This window comes from Petaurus breviceps, unplaced genomic scaffold (assembly GCF_028583685.1).
Source record: "Petaurus breviceps papuanus isolate PSGF00001 unplaced genomic scaffold, PetGlider_PUasm1.0 90849, whole genome shotgun sequence".
NCBI lineage: Eukaryota > Metazoa > Chordata > Mammalia > Diprotodontia > Petauridae > Petaurus > Petaurus breviceps.
Genome location: NW_027187361.1, coordinates 15,916,348 through 15,942,351, shown reverse-complemented (window position 1 = coordinate 15,942,351; position 26,004 = coordinate 15,916,348). Strand labels below are relative to the sequence as shown.

The window sequence follows — 26,004 nt, the reverse complement described above, 5'->3', positions numbered from 1 at the left end:
CCTTCCTTCCTTCCTTCCTTCCTTCCTTCCTTCCTTCCTTCCTTCTTCCCTTCCTTCTTTCCACCTTCCTTCCTCCCTTCTTCCTTTTTTTCCCTTCCTCCTTCCCTCCCTCCTTTTCCTTCCTTTTTGTTTTTACTTTATTGAAATGGGAGAGCTCTGGTGAAATATCATCATGGCACAATCATCTCTTTAAATGAGCCCCTTGTATTCTTGGCTTAGACTAAAACTTATGTCTTTGTGTTGCCTGTTTTCATATTTCTTTGTGCAAAAAAGCATCTGCAATTGAAGCTGTTTCCCCAGTGTAGTAGTGCTAGTAATTAGAGTTTAGAGAAACACCTCATTGGGTAAATTAAAACAAAATAGGTGCATATCTATTTAAATATTAAGGTTTTTCTTTTTTTCTTTAATTTTCTGTTCTTTGCAATTGGACTCGTCACAACATTTACAATTGCAGCATGTGTTCCTGCTAGCCTAGGCCACAGAAATAACTTACCATCCAGGGCCAATAGTTAATATTGGTTATTTAGAAATTCCTTCCATTTTTCAGGAGTCAAATCTGAATCCAGGTCTTCTTGACTTCAGGTCAAGCGCTCTAATCACTGTACCATCTTGACAGAAATACAGGACAAGTTCATGGTAAGGGTGGAGAGTTAGTCAATTTTAAGCTTGAAAAGTACTTGATGATCCTCCCATGGGATATAAATTACAACTAGAACATTAAGTTCTTTCCCTGGTATGTTGAGTGAATTTATTGACAAAAAAAAAAAAAAACCTAATGAAGTGGCCAGAACACATACTTGAGTGTGAATACTCCATGTGGTTCTACAAAGGTCGACATGCACAAACACATGCACATATTTTGTATCACAAGATATTATTTTAACGTTTCCTCTTGTGCCAGATCCTGGGCTTGGAGTTAAGAGACTGACATGGATGGATCTGAGAAAGTAAATGCAGATAAACAAATGTTTAAACACTGACAAATTTATAACCTAAGGTATGTGTCATATGAGCAAGCAGCTTCTACCAGAGTTTCTGTGTGTGTACTAGACAATTTTGCTGACAGCCTGCTTATTTTAAAGTAAGTTAATGAGCACTATCCATTGCCATTCTGGTTACCCTTAGTCCAACCCTCTGGCTGTTCCCCCTTAGAAAGGGGAGTTTTTATTTGGGAATTGCTGAGTGGCCATCTTTAGGGGGCGAGTTGACTAACGCATCTATTCTTCTGGGTAAGGGGATTTTATGGGCCATCTTGTCTAGGAGATGAGATACTAGAAGCCAAGCTTTCGTACACTCTACTAGAGAGTCTTGTTGGCAAAAAAGGTAAGATATGCGAATTTCATTCACTTTGACTCAACTGAACAAACACTAAGCACCTTCCCTGTGGAGAGCACTGCACTTGACTCTGAGAAAGATATGAAGTTTAGATATGAAATAGACTTGTGTCTTCATGAATTTTTTTGTTGTTCATCTTTCATTCTCCAAGAGGACCAATGATGACTGGCCTTGTAAGTGAATTGGATTTAAGTGAGATGGGGTTATGCAAAGTCATCAGCCTCACTCTCGTCCAGGCGCAACTTAGCAGAGTCCTGTGTAACATGCACAAATGACTATAACATAAAACATGTGTTTTGTGCATATTAAGTGAGTAAATACAATGGTAGGTAAGTTCTGCAATTTGTGAATGAGTTGTAGGTGAAAGACATAGTGTAGGGCACAACTGAGGCAACTAGGTGGTGTAGTAGATAAAGCACTGGGCCTAGAATCAGGAAGATCTGAGTTCAAATCCATTCTCAGACACTTACTAGCTGTGTGACCCTGGGCAAGTCACTTAACCTTCATCTGTCTCAGTTTCTCCTTTGTGAAATGGACATACACTGGAGAAGGAAATGTCAAACCACTTTATTATCTTTGCCAAGAAAACCCCATGAAGAAATCCATGGGATCAGAAAGAGTCAGACTGAATAACTGAACAATACCACAGGTGGAGGTCTGGAGAAGACTAGTTGACTGAACACAAAGTCTCCACTTAGAGAAAGAGCAAATAAAATGACAGGTGAGTAATATTGGGGAATGGAGTACAGGTGAAAGACACAGTGAAGTGTGGAGTTGGGAAAAGGAACAAGGTGTGTGTGTGTGTGTGTGTGTGTGTGTGTGTGTGTGTGTTGTACAAATAAAATTAAGGATGCCAACTTTGTTGGCAATATTGAAAGCATCATAGTCTGGAGCAGGTTGGGCATAGGCTTTTTTTCCCATCAGGCTGGATCAGTGTGTTGACCTTGGCCACATTGATGTCATATAGCTTCTGTGGGGTCTGTTGCTTGTTGGCCTTGATAGATTCACAATGCAGAGGAGGGTGTTGTCTTTGATATTCTTCATAGCAGATTCAGTGGTCAAGGGCAACGATGATGGCATCATGATCAAATTTGTTTCTCCTATAAGCATTATTTTAAGAGTATTTGGGCTGCCACTAAAATCTTAGTGTTTTGAGCTGCTAGAAGGTGAGAGATGTTCGGATCTTCTTCTTTTTGTGGTTATGGGCATTCTTTAAAACTCTCTTCTTGACCTTCAAGGTCTTGGACTTGGTTTCTGTCTTGAGAGGGACAATCTCTCCCTTCAGTGTCATTTTTGGGGAAAAGGTCAATTCAGGGATCCTTGAAACCCAAAGTACTCTGATGTGTGGTAGACTCAAAAGGACTTGAAACCTATCAGCATTCTGAATACAATTATGCCAAGGGGAAGTGGAAGGCACACCCAGAAGCTTAGAAAACTGACACCAGGACCAAACAGGCCTTAACGACCCAAAGCATGAGTATAAAGTATGGAGCAATGTCCATCCTGGCACAAAGTACCAGACTAGAGATTGAGACTGGAAGTGAGTAAATAGGAAGCATTAAACTCATGAAGAAATACTATGGATCAAGAGACACCCAAGTGAACCCTGAAGGAGAGAATAACTCCATAACAAATGAAAGAAGAACAATGGGAGGGAAAATGCTTGGTTGTAGGGAATCACTCCAAGAAATGAAACAAGAGATAAAATGAAATTATAATGGAAGGAGTTTTGGGGAAAAAATTGGAAGGAGAAAGTGTTTGGAAGAGGAGGTAGAATAACTTACTTGAATAATGAATTCCCTGAAAATTAGAATGAAGCAAATTGAATTCAGTGAGTGTAAGAAACAAGAAATATTAGAAAGAATAAAAATATTGAAAAAATAAGATGAAAAGCGTGTGCTATGAAGGAAGAATACAGCACCAAGGAGGCTCAGAAGATCTAGGAAAGAAGACTGGGAAGGAGGGTTTGGACACATAGCAGAACCAGAATAGTGTCCAAAAAAACCTAGAGAGAAGAGGGTAACGAGGAGAAGAGGATCAGCCATGTTGGTGGCACAGAGAGCCTAAGAAGGATTAGGATTGAGAAAAGATTATTGGATTTGACAATTAAGAGGTTGTTTGTAACTGTAGAGAAGATGGTTTCAGGTGAATGGCAAGATCATAAGCAATATTTTAGAAGGTTTAGAGGTTATTGGGAGGTTGAAATGTGCTGGTAAATATTTAATTACTGTCCCTGAAAAAATTGTGTACACTGGACACATTTTTAAGATTAATATGCCTTTATTAAAATTTTCTCCATCACTTTCCTAAGCCTAGACAATCAATAAAACAATAAACTGAACTCTGCTTTCTAGTGTTTGTCCCTTTTTGAGGAGTAACTTGCTTACATTTAAAGTTGAACAATAGGCTTTTGAGAACTAGTATGGACTGGCTTTTGTAATACCAGAGAGCAGCAGAAGTGGATAGGTCTAGTGTAGATTGCTTTCTCAAGGAGTTAAGCAGAGAAGGAGAAAAGAGATCTCATAGAATATATAAAATGGCCGGAGGAGAGATAATTTTAAGTATATATACTACAAACCACAACCAAACAAAAATATGGATTTCATATTTCAATAAATTCTAAAGGGAAACTGTGCAGATCTATTTCACTTGACTAGAAGTCTAGTGAAAAAAAGAGAAAGAATCCATATGACCTCCTGAAAGGAATCCCCAAATTAAAAGCAGATAGGACTATAATAGCCAAAACACATAGCTATACATTTTCAAAGAAAAAAATATTTCATGCATCCAGATAGAAAAAAAAAGTAACAAGGAACCACAGTCAGGATCACACAAGATTATGGGAATCTACTCAAAAGAAGAGAAAATCCTGGAATATAATATTCCTAAAAGGCAAAAAGACTTATATTAAAGAATAATTTACCTTGGAAATTTGAGTATAGTTCTATCAAAGGGAAAATAGAATGGAAGTGCAAGGGATTGCAAGGGATAAACTGGACAAATTTGATTACACAAAATTGAGAAAGTTTTTGCACCAGTAGAAACAAAACAGTTAAACTTAGAAGAGAAACAGTTAATTGGGAAATATAGAAGAGAAACAGTTAATTGGGAAATATCTTTTCAAGAGCCTTCTCTGATAAAGGACTGATATCCAAAGTACATAGAGAACAGATTAAAATATGTAAGAACAAAATTCATTTCTTAATAGATAAATGGTAAAAGGATATGAACAAGTATTTCTCCAAAGAAGAAAAGAAAGGAATTCAATCTGGTCAATCCACTATCACAAAAAAAACCTATTCTGAATTACTAACAATAAAAGAAATGAAAATTTAAAAAATTCTGAGGTTCCACCTCACACCTACCAGATTGGTAAAGATGACAAAAGAGGGAACATTACAATTGTTAGAAGTGATGTGGAAGGAATGTGATATTTATAGATCTATAAATTAGTCTAGTGATTCTTGAAAGTCATTTGGAACGATGCCTAAAAAGTCACTAAACTGTGTATATTATTTGACTCAGCAGTACTATTATGAGGCATATCTCACCCCACCTCCCTCCAATGATTACATTAAATGAAATGTTGTGGCAAAGAAATAAGGGGGGCTACCCATTAAGTAGAAAATAGTTGAACAAATTATATATGTGAATATTATGGGATATTATTATCCCTTAAATAAAAAAGGGATAGATTAAGAGAAAAATGGGAAGACTATGAAATGATGTGAAGTGAGACAAATTAGAAAAACAATTTATACAATAACTCCACACTATAAAGTGAAATAGCTGTTAAAGACTTAAAAACTCAGATCAATGCACTGACCAGCTATATATATATATATATATGGAAGACCAGTGATGAGATATGCTTCACACTTTGGGACAGAGCTAATACCCTGGAGGTGCAGAATAAGACATACTTCCAGACATGGCCATAGGTGGAATTATTTTGCTTGACTATAATTATTTATTACAAAGGAGGGCTCTTTTTGGTAAAATTATGGGGGAGTAGTGGTAGTGATGGCAAAAAAGAGAAGAAAAGAACCTCCATGATACATTTTAAAGATATGGGAGACAATAGGAGGGCGTTCAGAAAGACAGACAAGCGGAAGAGTTCTGAAAATACAGCGTTAACTTTATTAAATATTTAAAACCCAAATTGTATGTAAAATATATCCCCAAATTTATTTTTTGTTAAAAAAAGTTGATTAGATAAAACAAAATGCAGCTTTTTAAAGGCTGATCTTAAACAAGAAATCTCTGATATAACAATGTTTAAGTCACATAAAATTCTGTGGCAGTTGTGACTGTGGAGACAACTATTCAATGAAATCTGTTTAGAAAACATGTTAAATTTTGTGAATGCTATGTCATAGTGTTGGCTTACAATCCATTAAAAATTCCAAGGTTCTTCTAATTCAATTCAATGGACACTAATTTTTTATTTTATTTTAAGCAATTGGGGTTAAATAACTTGCTCAAGGTTATAAGGCCAGTTATTTCAGGGTGGGTGCTAAGTGTCTGAGCCTGGATTCGATCCCAGGTCATCCTGACTCTGGGGCCGGTGCTCTTACTCTCTGTGCTACCTGGCCTGCCCTCAATGGACACTAATTAAGCATTTCTATATGTTAGGCCCTGGTGATAGATAGATAGATAGATATAGATAGATAACAACAAAAACACAACAAAAGTACATGTGTAATGGCAACCACATAGGTGTACCCAGGATGGCTGCTAGCACAGGTTCTTAGATCTGCTTTAGTAGGAAAGATAGATGTTCAAAAGGTCAAACATCTTTTTTAATTACATTAATTAGTTCAGGGGAAAAATCAGCTCCCTGAACTTCAGAGAAAATCCAAAGAAAAACAGAGAAAATACAAGCAGAGAAATAAAGACCAACAGACAGGGCTTCTAACTGAGAAATTAATGCAGATCAACTGACAGATCCAACTGTCTAAGGCAATAGCAATACATACATAGTTACCAGAAAGAGAAGCACTGACATCTGGGTTTTTCAAAGCTGGGAGCTCCTTAATGGCTACCTTGAGTCTCATCTGGTGAAATCAGAAGAACACTCTTCTAATGAGTGAACCCCAGAGCAAAATGCTAACCTCGGAGTATACACACACAGACACACAGACACACACACATGCTTTTTAGAGCCAGAGGGCATCACAACCCTCATGACTTAGTGCCTAATTAGAAGTTAACAAAAAGTGTGAAAGCCTTCCTACAAACAAGCCTTCCTTAAGCAAGCTTCCCTTAATCGTCTCCTCTGAGGCCTATTATTGAACAAGGAAGATCTTATATCCCATTAACATTACAACATGTACCACTGATTTTTTAAAATGAGTTTAGTCTGACAAGAATTGTTCTTGATGAGCCCATTTTGGCTAGTAATGATCAGTCTTTCTTTTCTGGAGGCTCACAACTCTCCATTTGAATAATTTCTCCTAACATTTTGCCAGAAAATTACAACAAGCTCACTAGCCTCTAGTTTGAAGTTTCCCATCTTCTCCTCTCCCCTTTAAAATATTGGGATATTTGGGCCCTGCAATACCTCACTTGCTCTCCACAATTCTTTACAAGTCATGGACAGCTTTCTACCAATCACACCTGCAGGTTATTTTAGTACTCTGGAATGTTGTTCATCAAGTGTTTTGAACTTGAATTCACCAAGGACAATTAGATTTTGTCTTATGCTCTCTTCACTTGTCTTGGGCTTATATTTCCTATTAATCTTTTTGTTCTAGTCTTCCCACTTTGAAGATCATCCATTTGGGACAGAAAATGGAAACAAAATAAGATAAAACAATTCATTTTCTCCTTCATTATCATTTACCAGCATTCCATTGATGGAAACAAGAAATGTACTGATACCTTCTTTGAAATTCCTGTTATCAGTCAGTCATTTAATGAGCATTTATTAAGCACCTACAGTGTGCCAGGCAATGTACTAACCAATGGGGATGCAAAAAAACAAAAAAAAGGTGAGAGGCAGTCCCTGCTAAGCGGTAAGGTGACATGTGAACACATATATCCAAAGCAAGCTATGCACAGGTTAAATAGTAAATAATTAAAAGAAGGAAGGAACTAGGACTTAGAAGTTGGAAAAAGCTTCCTATGCAATTCAGTTAAGACTTAAAGGAAGCCAGGGAATCCTGTACATGTCAATGAGGAAGAGTATTCCAGGAAAGGGGAACAGTCAGGCAAAATGCCTCAAGCAAAGAGATGCAATGTCTTGTTTGTAGAATAACAAGACCCAGGTCACAGGAGAGAACAGTGTGTGCTGGGGAGCAAAATATAATAAAATGGGCAAGGTGGGGTGGGTTGAATCTGAAGGGTTTTGAATGCAAACAGAAGATTTTGTATCTGATACTAGAGGTGATAAAGAGGTAGTGGAGTTTACTGAGTAGGGGAATGATATGGTTGGATCTGCACTTTAGGAAAATCATTTTTATGGCTACATGGAGGATGGTCAGGAGGGAGAAGAGATTCGTGACAGGCAGACCAAAGCTATTGTAATAGTCTAATGCAATAGTCCAGGGCCTGAACCAGGGTGGTGGCAGCATCAGAGGAGAGAGAAGGGGAGAGAAGAAAACACATTTGAGAAATGTTGCAAAGGCGAAATCAGTAGGTTTTGGCAACATATTGGACATGGTGAGAGAGAGTGAGTCACTGAGAATGACACCTAAGGTGTAAGCCTGGGGGACCTCAAGGGGAGTTTAGGAGAGGGATAGTTAGGGGGAAAGATAGTGAGTTCTGTTTTGGACATGGCTGAGTTTAAGATGTTTACTGGACATCCAGTTCAGGATGTCTGAAAGGCAATTGGAGAGGCAAGATCAGAGGTCACCAGAGACTTTAGGTCATGATAGGCAGAGATGGAAATTAAATCCATGGAAGCTGAAGACATCACACTAAATGAGGCAGTGACACAGTCCCATGACAAAGTATCTCCTCCACCAGGTCCCTGATCATGCAGCCCATCCCTGATCTGTACTTTCCCATGGTTACCTTTTATTTTTACCATTTGCCTCAAAATCTCCCCCTTGGGACCATGCTCTCTTACTTCCCATTTGCCAGTAGTCCCCAGGAGCTCCACCTCTCCACAACCCCCAAGGCAGAACACGTAGACTTAAAAAGCACCAAATTCCTCAGGCCACACACAGCACAACATCCCCATCTCCTTCCCATAACACCCATAGGAGTGTTAATGATTGAAAACCCCTTCCACCACCAAGACAAGGCCTCTTTCCTTTCTCCCCATCTTCCGTCTTTTCTTCTTCTCCTTACCCACTCTTCCATAGGCTCTTCTCTTTCTAATACCACAGGGCTCATCTTGTCCTTGCTGCCAGCCCTCAATTTGATGCAAGTGCATCACCTATTCCTCTCTATCTTCCTGCCTACTGCTCCCCTCCACCTCCTTTTCATGTACCCTTTCATGCTATAATGTAGTGCCCGCCTCCCAAAAAACAAAAACAAAAAACTTTGATTCACCAGAAGGCAGGACCTCACCAGGTTCTGTCCATAATTTCCTAGGCCCATCTCTTCACTCATACCTCCACAAGACTGCAACCTTCACCCCTGTCTCCTCATATATATTTAGGAGACTTTTACTTATCTGTTATGCCTCTGTTACTGTTGCTGTCCTTGGCTATTGCATTTATTCACTCCTCCTGCATTTCTGTTATCTGGAGTGTTCAAGAAGCTAACAATCTCTTCAGTTCTGGTTTTCTTTCTGAAATTTTTTCAAATGCCTCTTTATCATTGAATATCCCATCTTTTTTTTTTTTCATTTATGGTTAAGCTCAGAATTGCAGGTTAAGTCACCCCAGCTTGTATTCTGAGTGCCATTGTTTTTCACAACACATCATTCCATTTTCTCTTATGTTTTTTGGTGGGTGCAGAATAGTTTTGTGCTATTCCTTTCCTTTGTGATTTAAGGTCTTTCTCCTGATTTCTAACAGAATTTGTTGTTTCTGAGTTGAATTGTTGATTTTAAGTACTGTGTCTTGGAGTTTCCATCCTTAGAGTTTTTTTTTTTCTAGAGGTAATCTGAATTCTTTTAATCGGTATTTCTTTTTTTTTTTAATGCTCAAAAGTTATGGGGAGTTGTCTACTCTTATTTCTTACATTTTGATGTTAAACTTTCCTGTCCTGTTGTATTCTTTCTGGAGACCCACAACTGCATAGATTATCTCTGCCCATTCTGATCTTCAATATTTTTATGTTTTGCTTGCATAGTAAACACATTTTATTTTAATGGGTTTTTTGCTTCTCTTCTTCTAAATTATTCTTCACTTCTGTATATTTATATTCTCAATGTATTGTTCTTTTTTGTTCCTTTGATGAAATTTGCCATTGCAGATTCTAGGTTTTTTTTTTTTAATTCCACTCATTATTTTTGCTATTCAGGTCATACATTTTGCTCTTTTAATTTTCATGTCTCTTTTGAACCACTCAGGAACAGTGTGCTGTGTGCGATTCAATGTTCTCTTCATCTTCTTCAGGGTTCTCTGCCTCATAAAATGTTGGATTCATTTTCCTTTGTATTGTTGTATTTGCTCAAAGATACCTGCACTTGTTTACTAGATCTGGGCGCAATATTTTGTTCATTTGTTAATGTTTCCCCTGTTGGTTTGTCTGTTTATGTACAAGGTCTTTGAACTTCCTTCTTCCTGAAAGCTTGGGGAACTTTAGTCTTGCCCACTGTTTTCTCCTTTTCACTTTTTCACTGCCCCTCTGAAGCTGGTTTCCTCAGGACTGAATCTCATAGTCTTAGCTCCCTCTGCTCTGGGAAATCCAGTTTACCAGCCTAAGTCTACCTCCCAAGTGACTTCTGAGTGGTCTGAACTGACCCCATCTGGATGCTGTGCTCTCCCTCAGGCATAGTGGAGTATTGTATAGCTTTCCCCAAGCCAGCACTGCCTTCCTCACCCACACAGTCCTGTCCTGGTGTCCCTTCCAGCTCCCTCTGGGGATTTCGGAAAGCTGCCACACTGGTTCTAGTTGTGGGCTTGTCTGCATTGGCATCAGCAGTATAGAGCTTTGCAGCACTGTTGCCATTGGGTTTTGCTCACAAGAAGGCTTTTGCTCCTGTAAAGGCTATAGTCTACTAAGCTATCTGTCTGTTGCTGCTTGAACAAACATGCACAGAGGTGGGAGCTGAGGACTCCACAGCACTGGAAAGAGGGAGTGGGAATTGGGGTGTGAGGTTAGCACATATTGGGTCCTTGGATCTTCTAGTGCAGCCTCATTGCTGATAGGTGGGAAGTTGTGGAGTGCTGCTGAGTGAGTTGGTGTCAGTATATATTAGCTCATTTTTTAAAGCTTTTGTCACTCCTGTCTGAAAGCACATCGGTATGGGGCATTCTCCTTACTGGGAGAGATGAGTGCTCTGTCCTGAGTGATGGGTGGGGTGAAGAAAGTGAGAGGGGAAGAGTTCAAACTTTCTTCACTCTTCTTTGGGAATCCTCAACATCTGGCACTTTTGGCTTCCACCTTCAACAGGGAAGATGGAGGAGGCCAATCCCACTTCAGGTTGCTAAAAGAAAAGTCTCTGGGAAGACATGAGAGGAACTGGTAGCATGGTAGATGGAGATCATGTCTTTCTATTCCCAGCTAACTACACAAGAGACTTTGGGGAGATTCCCTTTGGGGAAGATCTACAATTCTCTCTCAGCTGAGTTGAGGTATCTCTCTCCCAGGGGGAGAGTTACTTCACTCTTTATTATCTGGTATATAGTCTCCTATAGTAGTTTTCTGTGATAATTTCTAATATTGTGAATTCTGTACCTTGTTTTTCTATGAATGTTTTGCTCTAATTTGTTATTAAATAAATAGAGAGTTCACTATACTGTGTAATCAGAATCTTAAAAGCTGTTCACAGCAGTAGTCCTCTGGAAAGCGACTTGTGCTTGGCTTTACAGAAGCTGTAGCAGTCAGTGTCCACATCCTAGTAAATGGTCTCCACAGATGGGCTAAGTCAGGTTGAGAGTAACCAAAGGGCCACATAACCATTGATGTGTTGGGGTGGGGCATGTCTACCCCAAGCATGTGGAGACTTTCCCCAGGAGAATGGATAGATGAAAACAATTTGTTCCAATGTCCATGAAGACCACTGAAGCACATGCTATGGAAGATATAAAAGTTTGTCAAGCAACGAAGATGCCAAGGTCATCCACTGCTTCCTGGGCCATCATCAGTTATCTTGACTTTTGTTCTGCCACCAAACTTCGATGACTAGAAGATTGAGATTGATAATTTTGAATATCTCTGCCTCACTGAAATCTAATTCATGAGCAAGTCAAGACATCAGGCACGATGGCATTGATCCTCTTGGGAAATGAAAGACAAACAACATACCCTCCTATGTATACCTTCTCTGAATTCTGTTTTGGATAAATGAGTTTCTTTGATATTCACATGTATATTCATTATGGAATTTATATTTAGTGAGAAAGAGGTCAAACTTTGTATATAGAGCTTGGGGTCCTCCCCCCCAAAACGACAAAATGATCGACAAAATGATCAGAGGTTAGCTAGAATCTGATCCTGTCCCCTAGGTGAAAAATATTTAAGGTCAAAATGGCCTTACCATACACAAGAAATCTCCTAACTTGGATTCTGTGCTGACTTTCCTCGACCACAGTGATTAACACCTTTGCTTAGTATATATTTTCCTGTTTTATATCTTGCCTGTTTTTTTTATTATCAGAGGTCTGGTAATGAGTAATTACTATTGTTACTATCTTTCAAGGAAATTTGAATGGTTTTGATTCACATCTGTATATAAAAGCAAGGAAATACCTTGTTTGAAAAGTGCATGCATAAGGTAGTATTTGGTGTACTCATTCAAGTACTTTTTCATATACTTCAGCAATAAGGATTATGAGATCTTATATACTCTACACTTTTAGTCAATTATGAAATACTAAAGATAGGGCTCATTGTTGAATATCACTTGAGAACACCTACTCATTTCTCCCTAATAGCCTCATCAAAGATGTGCTAAATTAAATTCATGTATAAATTTATTTCATTATTTGTTTAGATAAGAAAGTATGCATATAGGTTCATGTTATTGATTATTTTTGGTAGACTTTTTTTTTTCAGGGTTTGTAAAGTATGAGATTTTCCTTCATGCCTTTGTAACTTCTCTTTCAGTTAACTTGAATATCAATCTCCTAATGCTTTGTTGTCACACCCAAAGAATTCTTCTAGATATACTTGGTCCAGTCTGGCTACCTTTCCTGCCTCTGTTCTGTTTAATTCCATTTTGACTTCACCTATATGTATATCTGGGACTTTGATGTCAGGTTCTAAGAGTGGTGGTTCCACTGACTGTGATGGAGAAAATAGTTTGTTACTACACATTTCATAAATCTTTCCCTCTTTTCTTCAGTTTATTGTCCTGCCTTTTTCATCCATACTCATGGGATGCCTTTGTTTAGCTTGATGTCTTGCCAAACATTCTTTAGCCTGGTTTTATCCTTCATTGCTTCTCTGTACTTTATGAAACAATACTGCCTATAATCACCCACTATCCTTCTTTCTAAGATTTTACAAATGAGTTTATGTTATAGCCCAGTATAGATTTTGGAAGCTATCATTCTTTGTTGGAAAATTAGGCAGATTTTTGCTAACTAAGTCACTTTCTGGGCTCTTTTGGTAGCCTTGTTGTGACAACTAATTTATATCGGTTAAACTTTTAGGTAGGATTGTTATAATCAGTGTTGATGTCATTCCTACTACCTATTTCTCATTTTTGTTCTTAATTGCCTGCATAAATGGATAAGAATTAAGTTGTTTCTATTATATGCCATATTTTTATATCTTTTTTTCACATTATTCCTTGTGTTTTATACTAATATTGATCTTAACTGATAAGTTGATGGTATAACTATACAAAGACAGTTGATTCAGGTATAACTCTGAAAATACAATGAAAATCATTTATTAAACATTGACTATGTACTAGATACTTTACTATATGGTGGGGATACAAACAAAGGTAAAAACTATTCCTTCTCTCAAGGTGCTTATAATCTACTGGGGAAGTGATTATATTAACTAGGTACATGCATGTTATACATATATTAAGTGGATGTTACTATCAGAGGTGAATTGTATTTTCAGTCATGCAATAATAAGTCTCTTCAAGTGATAACATACATACACATATGAATATATGCACATACGTGCACATATGTTATATACACATAATATAATGGGTGACAGAGATCCAGTACCAATCAGTCAATAAACATTTATTAAGTGCCTACTGTGTTCCAGGCACTGTGCTCAAGAAGGTCTGGGTAGAAGTCCAGCCTCTGAGTAGCTATCCTACCTTTAACGAACCTCCCAGTACCCCAGACAAAGACCCCAGTCTTTCTAAGATTGTAAATTGCCAAATAGCTGCAAATTTACATTAGTAGTTGGAATTTCCTCAATGGGAGTTTCTTGAACCAGTGAAATAACAGGTTTGGACCAAAAGACCAAAAAGTATTGATATATCTTGTTTTGAGACAAAGAGATATTTTTAATCTTTCCCTCTCCAAAGTACATTTGTTGGAAACAGATAATCCATAGTTAATAGAATTAAAAGGTATATCCTTACCTCAACAATATGGTAATGACTTGGACCATTGAAATTAGATGGTTGGAGTTTTGTTGACAACTGATGCTGACTTTACTAATATTGTTGCACGTGCGTGTATGTGTGTGTGTATGAATGTGCCATTCCCAAGCCATGTTGCTTGTACCCTGTCCATCTTCTTGAACTTTCCCATCCTCTTTCCATTAGATCTTGCTCTCTGATAGATGACATTTCTCTTACATTACTCAGAGCTAGACTTCTACTTCAATTCCATTTCCAAATTACTTTATTATTAATTAATGTGTCTAAATATGAACACATACATATATGAACATATATATGTATATGTGTGTATGTATATATGTATGCTTTTTTACTCTGTATCACTGCATATGAATCTTTCCATGTTCCTCTAATTTCTTCACATTTGTAATCCTTATGGCACTGTATTCTTTTCCTATATCAACCTCTTCAAAACCTGACCCTTTCTTACTTTTCTAGTCTTTTTACACTTTGCTGCAATAGACAGACCATCAAGCCTAGAGTAAGGAAGACCTGAGTTCAAATTCAACCCCAGATATTTATTAGCTGTGTGACCCTTGGCAAGTCACCTAACCCTGTTTGCTTCAGTTTCTTCATTTGTAAAATGAGCTGGAGAAGGAAATGATAAATCATTTCAGTATCTTTGCCAAGAAAACCCCAAAGAGGGTCACAGAGAGTTGGACATTACTGAAAAATAACTGAACAACACATACTATAAATAAATTACACTGGTATATTTGTTATGTTTTGCACATACCACTCCATCTCCTTTCTCCAAAACATTAAACTGTCTGTCTCCCATACATGGAATGCTTTCCCTCCTTACTTCTGCTTTTTAGCTTTCCTGAATTCCTTCAAGACCAAGTTCAAATTCCATCTTGGCAGGGAGCCCCTGGTGTTAGTGCCTTCCCCTCTGTTAGTAACATCCACAAATATATGTAACATGCATGCACCTAGTTATTTATATGTCATCACTTCCCCAGTAGATTATGAACTCCTTGACATAAAGGATAGTTTTTTTACCTTTTTTTTTTTTGGTATCCCCACCATATAGTATAGTGTCTAGTACATAATTAATGTTTAATAAGTGATTTTTAATTGTATTTTCACTTTTGCTATTTATGGTCTAGCCATAAAAATCACATTATTTTTGGATTTTTTGTGACTTATTATAAATTGTTTTATCATTGTATTTTTATAACTTCTGTGCATGTTGATATGTTAACTCTATTATTTAATTCATGTTGCTGTTAATTAAAATGGAATTCATGAACCCATGAATTCTTCCTGAGTTTTATTTTGAAAAATATAGAAAGGTTTATATTTTTGAATTTATTTTGTTTTTAGCTACTTTCCTGAAACTGTAAATTATTTGCAATTAATTTTTCCTTATTCTTTAGGGTTTTCTAAGTAGATTATCAGATAATTTTGTTTCCATTTTCTTTGCAACATCTCTTGAATTTCTCCCCTTCTATCCTCTGATACTGCCAACACTGCTACTAGTCCATATCACACCTCACACTTGAATTATTGCAGTAGCCTGCTGGGTGAGCTGTCTGTCTCCACTCAGCTGATAAAGTGATTTTTTCTAAAGAACAGGTCTGACCATATCAATCTCCCTACTTAATAAACTCTATCACCTCCCTATTACCTTTAGGATGAATTTTTCTCTTTGAAATTAAAGCCCTTCATAACTTAGCACCCTCTTGTCTTTCTAGTCTTCTTACACCTTTTCCCCATTGCATACTTTCTCATCCAGTAACACTGTCCCCCTCTGTTCCACAAATAAGTCACTCCTTCTTGGTTCATAGCATTTTCTTTGGCTGTGCCTCGTGTTTGGAATACTCTCCTTTCTCATCTCTGACTACTGACTTCCTTGGTTTCCTTTAAGTCTGAACTAAAAGTCACATCTTTTTTTCACAAGAAGCTTTTTTTCCCATTTCTCTTAGTTCTAGTGCTTCTCTTCTTTTAATTATTTCCCCTATATAACTGTATATACTTATGCACAACAAAGTTGCTTGCCTGTTGCCTCTTTAATTAGATTGTATCTCCTTGAGGGGAGGGATTGTCTTTTGTCTTTTTTCCCCATCCCTAATACTTAGCACATTTCTACTATCATGTAAAATAACAGTGGGGGCAGGGGCATTTTTATTTTAGTGGTGATATTAGTGATAAATCTCCCAGCAGTTCTCTGTTACAAATATTACATATAGGTTTTAGAAAGTTATTCTGATCACATTGAAGTACCATCCCTTTATTTATATTTCTATGCCTTTTAGTGGTTTTGCCATACATTAATTTATTTCAAGCCTCCTAAATTAAGTCTGTATGGCTCTTTATGTTTTAGGTATGCTTATTTCTTTAGACAGAAACTTGTTGGAATTTCCTTTTTGATGAATTTTTCCACACATTTTCATTTAATGGCCTAGATTATTTCATTAATGTTCATGCATGTGATTGTCCTTTATTTTTCAATTAATGAACTTAAAATGTTTTTTTTTAAGAACAAAAAGGAAATTAGTACTAGATATCTTTAGTTCACGTTGCTTGGAGCAATTTGATCCCAGTCACTTCCTTTTAGCCTCCATATGTAAAATAAATTACTGAATCTGACCTCTCTCTTCTTTGTAATCTTCATTCCAGATCTTTAGTTTGTTTTGATTGAGGAAATTTCTTCCTTCATTCTATCATCTGGGTCAGACACTCTTCAGACAACCATTCTTTAAAACTTTTCCCTTCTCTGGTTCAGACAAAAGTTTGTTTCATGAAGTATCTTTTCACCACCCCTGTCTCTGTCTTTGAAAAACCTTCACCTAAAGGGGCCCAATTTTAGGACATACTAACTTCTATCCTCTACCTTTTCATTCATTTTCTAAGCTGCATCTTTTTTGATTGGCAAGGTCCAGAAATTGTTTGCTCAATGACCCTTAGACAAGGTGGGACTCCCAGTGGATAATAGTACTTTCTCACCCATTTCATAATAGTAACATTGGTTCATTACATAGATTTTTGGATCTATGCCAATTTGTTTGTCTTTCTTAAGTTTCTTCTGTCCTCTTGCATTCTAAAGACTCTTCAAATTTGATTTTCTAAAGAGGAATATGGTGGCAGTCATTAATTCTCTCAAAAATGCATTTCCTTTACCAGGACTTTGCTCAATCTGATAGATAAGATATTCCTCAGCATAAACCATTTTTTCTTCGATTTTTTAGTACATCATATTTTAGAATTAAAAAATTTGTTGGATAGTGAATACATTAGAGTTCTTTGGTAGATGACCTATCTCATCCTGACTACTAGATATTTTTTCTTTGATTAATCAATCAACCAACCAATCAACATTTATTAAGTACCAGATATGTATTGGGCACTGGAAATTTAAAGACAAAGGGAAAAAAATTCCTCTCCTCAAGGACAGGGGAAGACAAAAAATATGTGTATACACACATAAGTATATATGTATACCTACGCATATATAAACACACATATATGTATGTATATATAATTTATATGTGTATATGCATATATATGTATATGTAAAATAGATATAAGGTTATTTAGGATGGAAGTTATTAGCAGTTGCTGAAAAGATCAGGAAAACATTAAGTATGATGTGACACTTGAGTTGACCTTGCAGGAAACTAGGAATTCTGAGAGATAGAGATGAGAAGGGATAATCTTTCAGGCATAGAGGACAGTCAGACATGTTCTAGAAAGCTAAATATCATGTTAACATCTTTTCAGGCAGCTATCCACTTCCCATATCTTCCTTTTCTTTTCTTTTAAATCTTATTTAATACTTTATTTTTTCCCAATTACATGTAAAAACAATTTTAACATTGCCTCCAAAAATTTTGTTCTAAATTCTCTTTCTCTCTGCTCCCCCTCTTTGAGAAGGCAAGCAATTCAACATAGGTTATACATGTGTAGTCATGCAAAATACATTTCATGTAAGACATTCTGTGAAAGAAAACACAGACCCAAAAACTCCAAGAAAAATAAAGAAAAAGTATCTTTGACCTATCTGTATTCAGGCTCTATCAGTTCTTTCTCTGGAGATGGATAGCACCTTTCATCATAAGTCCTACAGAATTGTCTTAGATCATTGTATTGCTGAGAATGACTAAGTTATTCAGAGTAGATCATCATATAATATTCCTATTAATGTGTACAATGTTCTCCTGGTTCTGCTCATTTCACTTTGTATCAATTCATGTAAGTCTTTCCATGTTTTTCTGAGAGCATCCTGCTCATAATTTCTTAAAGCAAAATAGTATTTCATAACAATCATATACAACAACTTGTTCAGCTACTAAAAGAACTACTATAAATATTTCTGTACACATAGGTTCTTTTCCTTTAAAAAAAATCTATTTGGGATATAGACTTAGTGGTGATATTGCTAGGTCAAAGTGTATGCATGGTTTGATAGCCCTTTGGGCATAGTTCCAAATTGCTCTCCAGAATGGTTGAATCAGTATACTACTTCACCAATAGTTCATTAGTGTTCTAATTTTCCTGCATCCCCTCCAACATTTGTCATTTTCTTTTTCTGTTTTATTTGCCAATCTGACAGGTGTGAGGTAGTAGCTCAGAGCTATTTTAATTTGTATTTCTCTCACCAATAGTGATTTAGAGCATTTTTTATGTGACTAAAAATAGCTTTGATTAATTTGTCTGAAAATTTCCTGTTCATATCCTTTGACCATTTGTCAATTGAGGAATGGCTCTTATTCTTATAAATTTGACTCAGTGTACTCTGTGTTTGAGAAATAAAGTCTTCAGAGAAACTTGTTGTAAATTGTTTTTCACCATAATGATTAGCAACTATATTGTTCTCTCCATCTTATTTCTCCCCTATTTATCTGACCTCTCTCCTTTTACCCTGTCCATTCACAAAAGTGTTTTGCTTCTGACTCTTACCTCCTCCAAACTGCTGTTCTTTCTATCAGCTCACTCCACTTATCCCTGTCCCTTCCAACTTTCTTGTATGGTAAGATAGCTTTCTACACTCAATTGAATGCGTATCTTATTCCCTCTTTGAGCCAATTCTGATGAGAGTAAAGTTCATGTGCTCCACTCATTGCTTCCTCCATTTTCCGCCTCCCCCCACTGTAAAATCACTTTCAGGCTTCTTTTATATTTATCTCATTCTACCTCTTCCTTTCCCCTTTCTCCCAGTGAATTCTTCTTTCTCAATTCTTTAATTTAATTTTTTTGAATAATCATACCATCACATTCAACTCACACCTCTGCTTTCTGTCTATGTATACTCCTTCTAACTGCCCTAATAAAGACAAAGTTTTTAGGAGTTATAAATATCATTTTCAGGTAGGAATATAAACAGTTTAATCTTAGTGAATCCCTCATGATTTATCTTTCCTGATTACCTTTTTATGCTTCTTTTGGGTCCTCATGATTTATCTTTCCTGATTACCTTTTTAAGCTTCTTTTGGATCTTGTATTTAAAAGACAGATTTTCTGTTCAGCTCTGGTCTTTTCATCAGGAATGCTTGGAAGTCCTATCTTTCATTGAATTTCTATTTTTCCCCTTGAAGAATTATACTCAGTTTTTCTGGGTAGGTGATTTTTGCTTTTAATCTTAGCTCTTTTGCCCTCTAGAATATCATATTCCAAGCCCTCTGGTACTTTAATGTAGATTTAATGCTAAATCTATGTTATTCTGACTGTGACTTAACAACATTTTAATTATTTCTTTTTGACTGCTTGCAGTATTTTCTCCTTGATCTGGGAAATTTGGAATTTGGCTAAAATATTCCAGGGAGTTTTCATTTTGGGATCTCTTTCAGGAGGTAATTGGTAGATTATTTCAATTTCTATTTTACCCTCTGGTTCTGGAATCTTAGGGTAGTTTTCTCAGATAATTTGTTGAAAGGTGATGACTAGTTTTTTCTTGAAAAATCATGACTTTCAGGTAATCCAATAATTCTTATGTTAGCTCTCCTGCATCTATTTCCTATGTCAGTTGTTTTTCCAATGGGAAATTTTATGTTTTTTTCTATTTTTTCAAAATCAAAAGAGCTTTTGTTTGTTGTTTGACATCTTGTAAAGTCATTAGCTTTTCCTTGTTCAATTCCAACTTTTAAGGAATTATTTTCTTCAGTGAGCCTTAGTACCTCCTTTCCATTTGGCAAATTCTACTTTTTAAGAAGTTCTTCTCTTTAGAGAATTTTTGCATATGTTTTTTTCCATTTGGTCAATTCTGCTTTTCAAGGCATTCTTCTCTTTATTGTTTTTTTGTGCCTCTTTTACCTTTTGGCCCATTTCTGTTCCCAAGGTATTATATTCTTCAGTATTTTTTTATGCCTCCTTTACCAAATTGTTGATTCTTTTTTTTTTCATGATTTTCTTGCATCACTTTTGTTTCTCTTCCCAATTTTCCTCCACCTTTCTTACTTGATTTTTCAGATCCTTTTTGAGCTCCTCTGTGGCCTGAGACCAATTAATATTTTTCTTTCAGGTTTTAGATGCAGGAATTTTGACTTTGTTCTCTTTTTCTGAGCGTGTATTTTGATCTTCCTTGTCACCATAGTAACTTTCTATGGTCAGATTTTTTTTCTGTCATTTGCTCATTTTCCAGTCTATTTCTTGACTTTTAACTCTGTGCTAAAGTGAGGTTCTGCTTTGGGAGTGGAAAGGGCACCCTTCTATGCTTCAGTTTTTTTTTGTGCAGCTGTTTTCACAGGTAATTCTGGGAACCTGTCAATTTTTGGCTTTTCCAAGGTGGTATGATCTAGGGAGAGGAGGGTTTGCTACTTTCCTGTACTGTGCACTGGTTTGTGAGTGACCACAAGCACTCTCTTCAACCCTGGAACTGTGACCAGACTCCTTGTTCTCCTGTGGTCTCAAGCTTTGCTGTGCTAGTCTTTTTCTCTTCCTTGCACTGGGACTAAGATCCAGGACTGTGATCTAAACCCAAATAGAGGTAATGGAATAGAGTCCTGCCCTTGGTACCAACAAAGGGACCCCTATAAATCTTCTGACCCATTGTCTGATCACCACACCATCTGTGGGCTGAGATGTCTGGAAACTGCCACTGCTGGCACTGATTCAGTCATCCTGAGGCCTGTTCCTGGTCTTCTGGGGCCCAGTCTGTGATGGTTTGTACTTCTTTCTTACCCTGGTGCAAGAGACCTTTCCTGCTGACTTTCTAAGTTGTCTTGGCCTGGAAAATTATTTCACTCCAACTTTGTGTAGGTTCTGCTACTCTAGAATTTCTTTAAAGTTATTATTTAGAGGTATTTGGAGGGACTTGGGGGGAAGCTCAGGTGAATCCCTGAGTTTGCTCTGGCATCTTGGCTACACCTCTCTTTTCTAAAATAATCTTGCCATGGATGGTGGGACACACCTGCAGTATGCACTACCAGAGTTGTGTGAAGTTAAAACTGCTATGTCAATTGAATTCAGAAATTCTGACTGCATTAGAGCTAAAACCAGTTGGGTACTCAAACTAAGCCTAGAAACCAAATCACGAGCCTCCATGAACCTGTAACCATGAGGTTTCATAAGAATAGACAAACAAACCCAGGTTGAAACACAGAACAGATGAAAAAAATGTTGCTGATCACTTTTGGAATTGGGCCCATGGATGGCTGCTGTGTCTCTATCCTATGTAAGACTAGGAAACCCAGCTTCAGTAAGTAAGTAATGAAATGAATGAAATAAACCACCTTCATGCAGCAGAACTGATGAAAGCGCCACCTACACCGTTAGGCTTTCCTAACCTCGAGATTCTGTCCAGGTTTCTTTTGCTGGTAACATTTGTATCCATATGAATCAGCAGAATGGGTTACAGTCCTCAGGTTCGGTAATTCTTGATAGATGCCCTATCACATCTCTAACATACATCTCACAAAAATAGCCCACTTCATAATTGGCTATATAAGTATTTAATCACCTTTCTATATCACCAGCGCGGAATTGCCCATCACCACAAGAAGTCTCTTTCTTCTTCCATCAGTAATAGATTCCATCTATGCAGTTTCTTTATGGACTATGAAAAGTTGTTTCAACCTCCCCCCCCCCCCGCCCTGGCAAAAGTCCAGGTCTATCTCTTTGGGTAAGAACTTTGTTCCTATTTCAAAAACTTAGAGGTTTCCTTTTCTATTTTTCCTTGATGTGTTATAATTACTTCTCTTGGTTTAAGTATTCACCTAGAAACCTGAGAAATCTCTTCTGCTGGGGAACCATATATGCTACATTCTATTCAGTTGTACCAAGCTAATAAAACATTTTATTAATAGGTAACAATGTCCTGGATGTGGAATCAGGACAGTTTAGATTTAAATCCTGACTTTGCCACTTATTCAATTCAATAAACATTTATTAAGCACTAATGGATTAAGCATTGTGCTAAGTGATATAAGAGATAAGAGGAGTTTATAATCTAATGGGGAAAGATAACACTTAAAAAGGAACTAGAAAGTGAGGAGGGAAGGTAACACCAGGGGATACCTGGAGGAAGCTTCTTATTCTGTAGTTGCAACAAAGCCTAGATGCAAATGAAAGTTGAGTGAGCAATGTGGTGCTTTTACTGACCCCTGCTGGCAAATCTGCTTCTGAATGGTTCACTATACCATCCTACCATGAAGCCATCTTATTTCTTTGTCCAGCACTCTCTGTAAGCCTTCCAGGTGCATCCAGCTCTATCCAGGCATACCTGCTCTTCAGAAGAAAAGTCCTGGGAGATTTCTCTCCTGACTATTCTGGTCATCATAGTTCTTTCAGCATTTCTTCTTCTAAAAGTGTGCTGCCAAAATAGGGGCTCCTCTTTGGGAGGTGATAGAGTTTGGTCCCTTTGGGGAAGACACTTAACTTTGTTCTTTAGAAGGTAATAATATCTCTGTCACCCCCTAGATGTGTTTATATCAAGTGCCAGAGGGTTCAGATATTAAGCACTCAGACATGGCTAGCATAATAGGGTGCAACAGGGCAGAGTTTCTGAACAATCACTGCATCAGAAATGTATCTTGGATTGTACCTGAATAACTTTCTCATCAAAGACACAGCTCTTATTGGAAAGAGAGGCTCCTACTATTGGGAATGGTACCAACTGCTGACACAGGAAGACATTTGGAGAAAGGAAAACAGACCCACCATGATACTTCTTTATTACTCAATAGATCATTGCACTAGGGAAGGCAGAGAGGTATATCCCCATTAAGGACCCTTAGATAATGGGACCATGTGTAGTGGTAATGGAAATTTGGAGATCTTCCCTGCACCTTAATAAGCCTATGGGAATTTAAAGACCTTTCCTGCTTCAAATATCTTCCCAGCCCCCTAATAGGATGAATGTAACCACATGGAGCCTGTGGTGGGAGGAGTTTGCTGAAGGGAGGAGCACATCCCACAGGAAGCTGGGAGTCAGAGCAATTAGAGATAGATGGAGGAAAGGATGCACCCAGAGAGACAGCTAAGTTTGTGAGTAAATGTTTGTTTGTGGGGAGACCAAAGGATGGTATGACTTCATGTTGTGCTATGGTGTATTAACTTCTTTGTTATTATGATGGATTTGACTTTCTGGTGTTGGGATTTGGTTCTCTGGCGTCTGAATAAATGTTTTGCTCCTGTCTTCTACACAGAGAGTCTGTTTTATTTTGTGATTGAACACTATGCTGGCATATTTGCAGACACCATTGGTGCTGTGAATATTGTATTGGCATTATATTTGGTGGTAAGGATGGGATCGCAAAATGTTGGACCTCTATTTGTAGGCAGAAGGGATTTAGAAGAAGAAATGAATATCCCAGGATGGGAGGATTTACCTTATTCCTCCCTAGCAAGGGGTTAGGCTTGTGAAAACTGGGAATTGAGGTTACAGAATGGAGAAAAAAGAGATTTAGAAACATGTTTGAAAAGAATATTAATAAAACCAGAGAGAAATAGAAGGAGTGTGTAGAAGAGGCTGGGTTTTACTAGCAGGTTACCATATTATATATAAGAGTAGAGACAAACTGCTATAAGAGAAAACTCAGATGGAGAGAAAGTTAACTGATTCGTATGAGAAACTTTCTTTTGCATAGCACTTGGATTCTCCTTTAGAAGAGCAAGCTGGAGGGTCTCAGGTGGTAGAAGAAAAATTTGAGAATTTAGCTATGAAAAAGAAACAGAAAAGTAACAGGAGGAAAGTTCATAAAGCCTTGAAACAGGCTGAACCTAGTTGCCCTGGTGACCACTGCCAGGAGAGTGCATAGGTGGAGAATGATACAATCTGATCAGGAGGTTTTTACAAAGGCAGAATTTTGCCTCATACTAAGAAGAAAGCAGAAGAATCAGGGAGGCCAAACAAAGTTCAGTTAGATAACTGAGGATTTCACTAAGCAAGAGGTTATTGATATATTAAGCAGATTCACTCAAAGGATGGGAGAATCATTAGTTTCTTGGATGGTGAGAATTAGTGATGAAGGTGCTAGAGAAGAATGGGTAGATAGAGTGAACTGCTTGAAATTTATAGGTATTTGTCAGAATCCTTTTGTCCAGCAAGCTTTTAGAGATAACCGTATTCAAGGAGGTAATGATACAACCAATCTGTTAGCTTTGGCTGCTGATGGATGCAATAAAATATATCCCACTGATTCTATGTCGCCTAGTGGAAAGAGACCCTGGTACCCACTTAGAGACTGCATGTGAAAGTTAAAAGAAGAAGTAATGAAAACTGATATTGCGGTTGGAGATACAAATGCATATCATGATATCCCCTTAGCAGTTCCTCATAGAAATATCATAGTGAAGACAACTCCTCCTGCTTTTCAGCACCTAATTCTGACTCTACTAATTGGTGAAATAGGGAATTCTCTTTCAGAGGTGCTGGATAAGATTTCACAGCTAAGTGAATTGGAGAGAATGAGAAAAAGATACATTTCCTCTAAAGAGAAGAGTAAATAGCCAGCAGATTCAAAGTCAGAATAGATTGACAAGAAAAAAAATGCTTACTGCTCTGCTGAGGACAGGTGTTGATTTTGGAAGAACTGATGATATTCTGACTAATGAACTATATGAAATGTACTGAGAAAAAGGGGCTTGATGTAAATGGAATAGAGAAGTGAGAATTGCCTCTATAGATCCTCCTAAACCATTTTATCCAAGTTCGTTGCACCTCAAAGGAGAATAGGAAATTGACCAAGTCCCAGCTCAGATTAAAGAAATACACAGACAGAATTACAGACCCCATATTAATCTGACTATAATTTGGAAAAATGGATCAAATGCTGTAACCAGAGCATTGATAGATACAGGGGCACAGGCCTCCCTTGTTTATAGGAACCCTAATAAATTCAAACATGAACCTCCTATTAGCATCACAGGACTGGGTGGAGCTGAAATATCAGCCAGAGAAGTCAAACTAATGATGAAAAATGGAGAACTACCCAAGAAAGAATATAACATGGTCATTGTACCCATTCCTGAACACATCATTGGAATAAATATATAGAGATGTATGACCCTTAATTTACCTAAAGGAAGACACGAATTTGTGATAAGGAAGGTGGGAATTAATGCAGTTTTAGTGAGAAAAATTAAAATGGACCCCAATCACTTTACTTGAACTTTCTGAAGTAATTGCTTTAAAGCAGTATTGTATGCCAGGTGGACAACATGAAATTACCAATACTAAAAAGGAATATGTGGAGGCAGGAGTGTTAGTCCCTACAGTCATTTGATGGAATAATCCCCTCTGACCAGTACAAAAGTCAGATAGGATGTGGAGAATGACAATGGATTATAAACAATTTAATAAAGTGACTCCTCCCTTGTATACTGCTGTTCCAGATACAATCTCCTTAATAGGAAGGATTCAGAAATATGATGGGATTTGGTACATAGTTATTGATTTAGTCAATTCTTTCTTTACTATCCCAATAGATTCTAAACAATCGGGCCAGTTTGCTTTCACTTGTCAGGGCAGACAATATATTTTTACCTGCTTGTCACAAGGATATCTGCATAGTCCCACTCTTTGTCATAGGATTATGGCTGAATATTTCGATGAGTTAGAACTACCT

The 26,004-nt window shown here is 37.3% G+C and overlaps 1 long non-coding RNA gene across 1 annotated transcript in view; it reads left to right on the top strand.

The window, feature by feature from the left end:
* The window catches only part of LOC138149857 (uncharacterized), a 142,848-nt gene that overhangs the window by 1,230 nt on the left and 115,614 nt on the right, over positions 1-26,004 (top strand). The gene's annotated exons all lie outside the window — the stretch shown is intronic.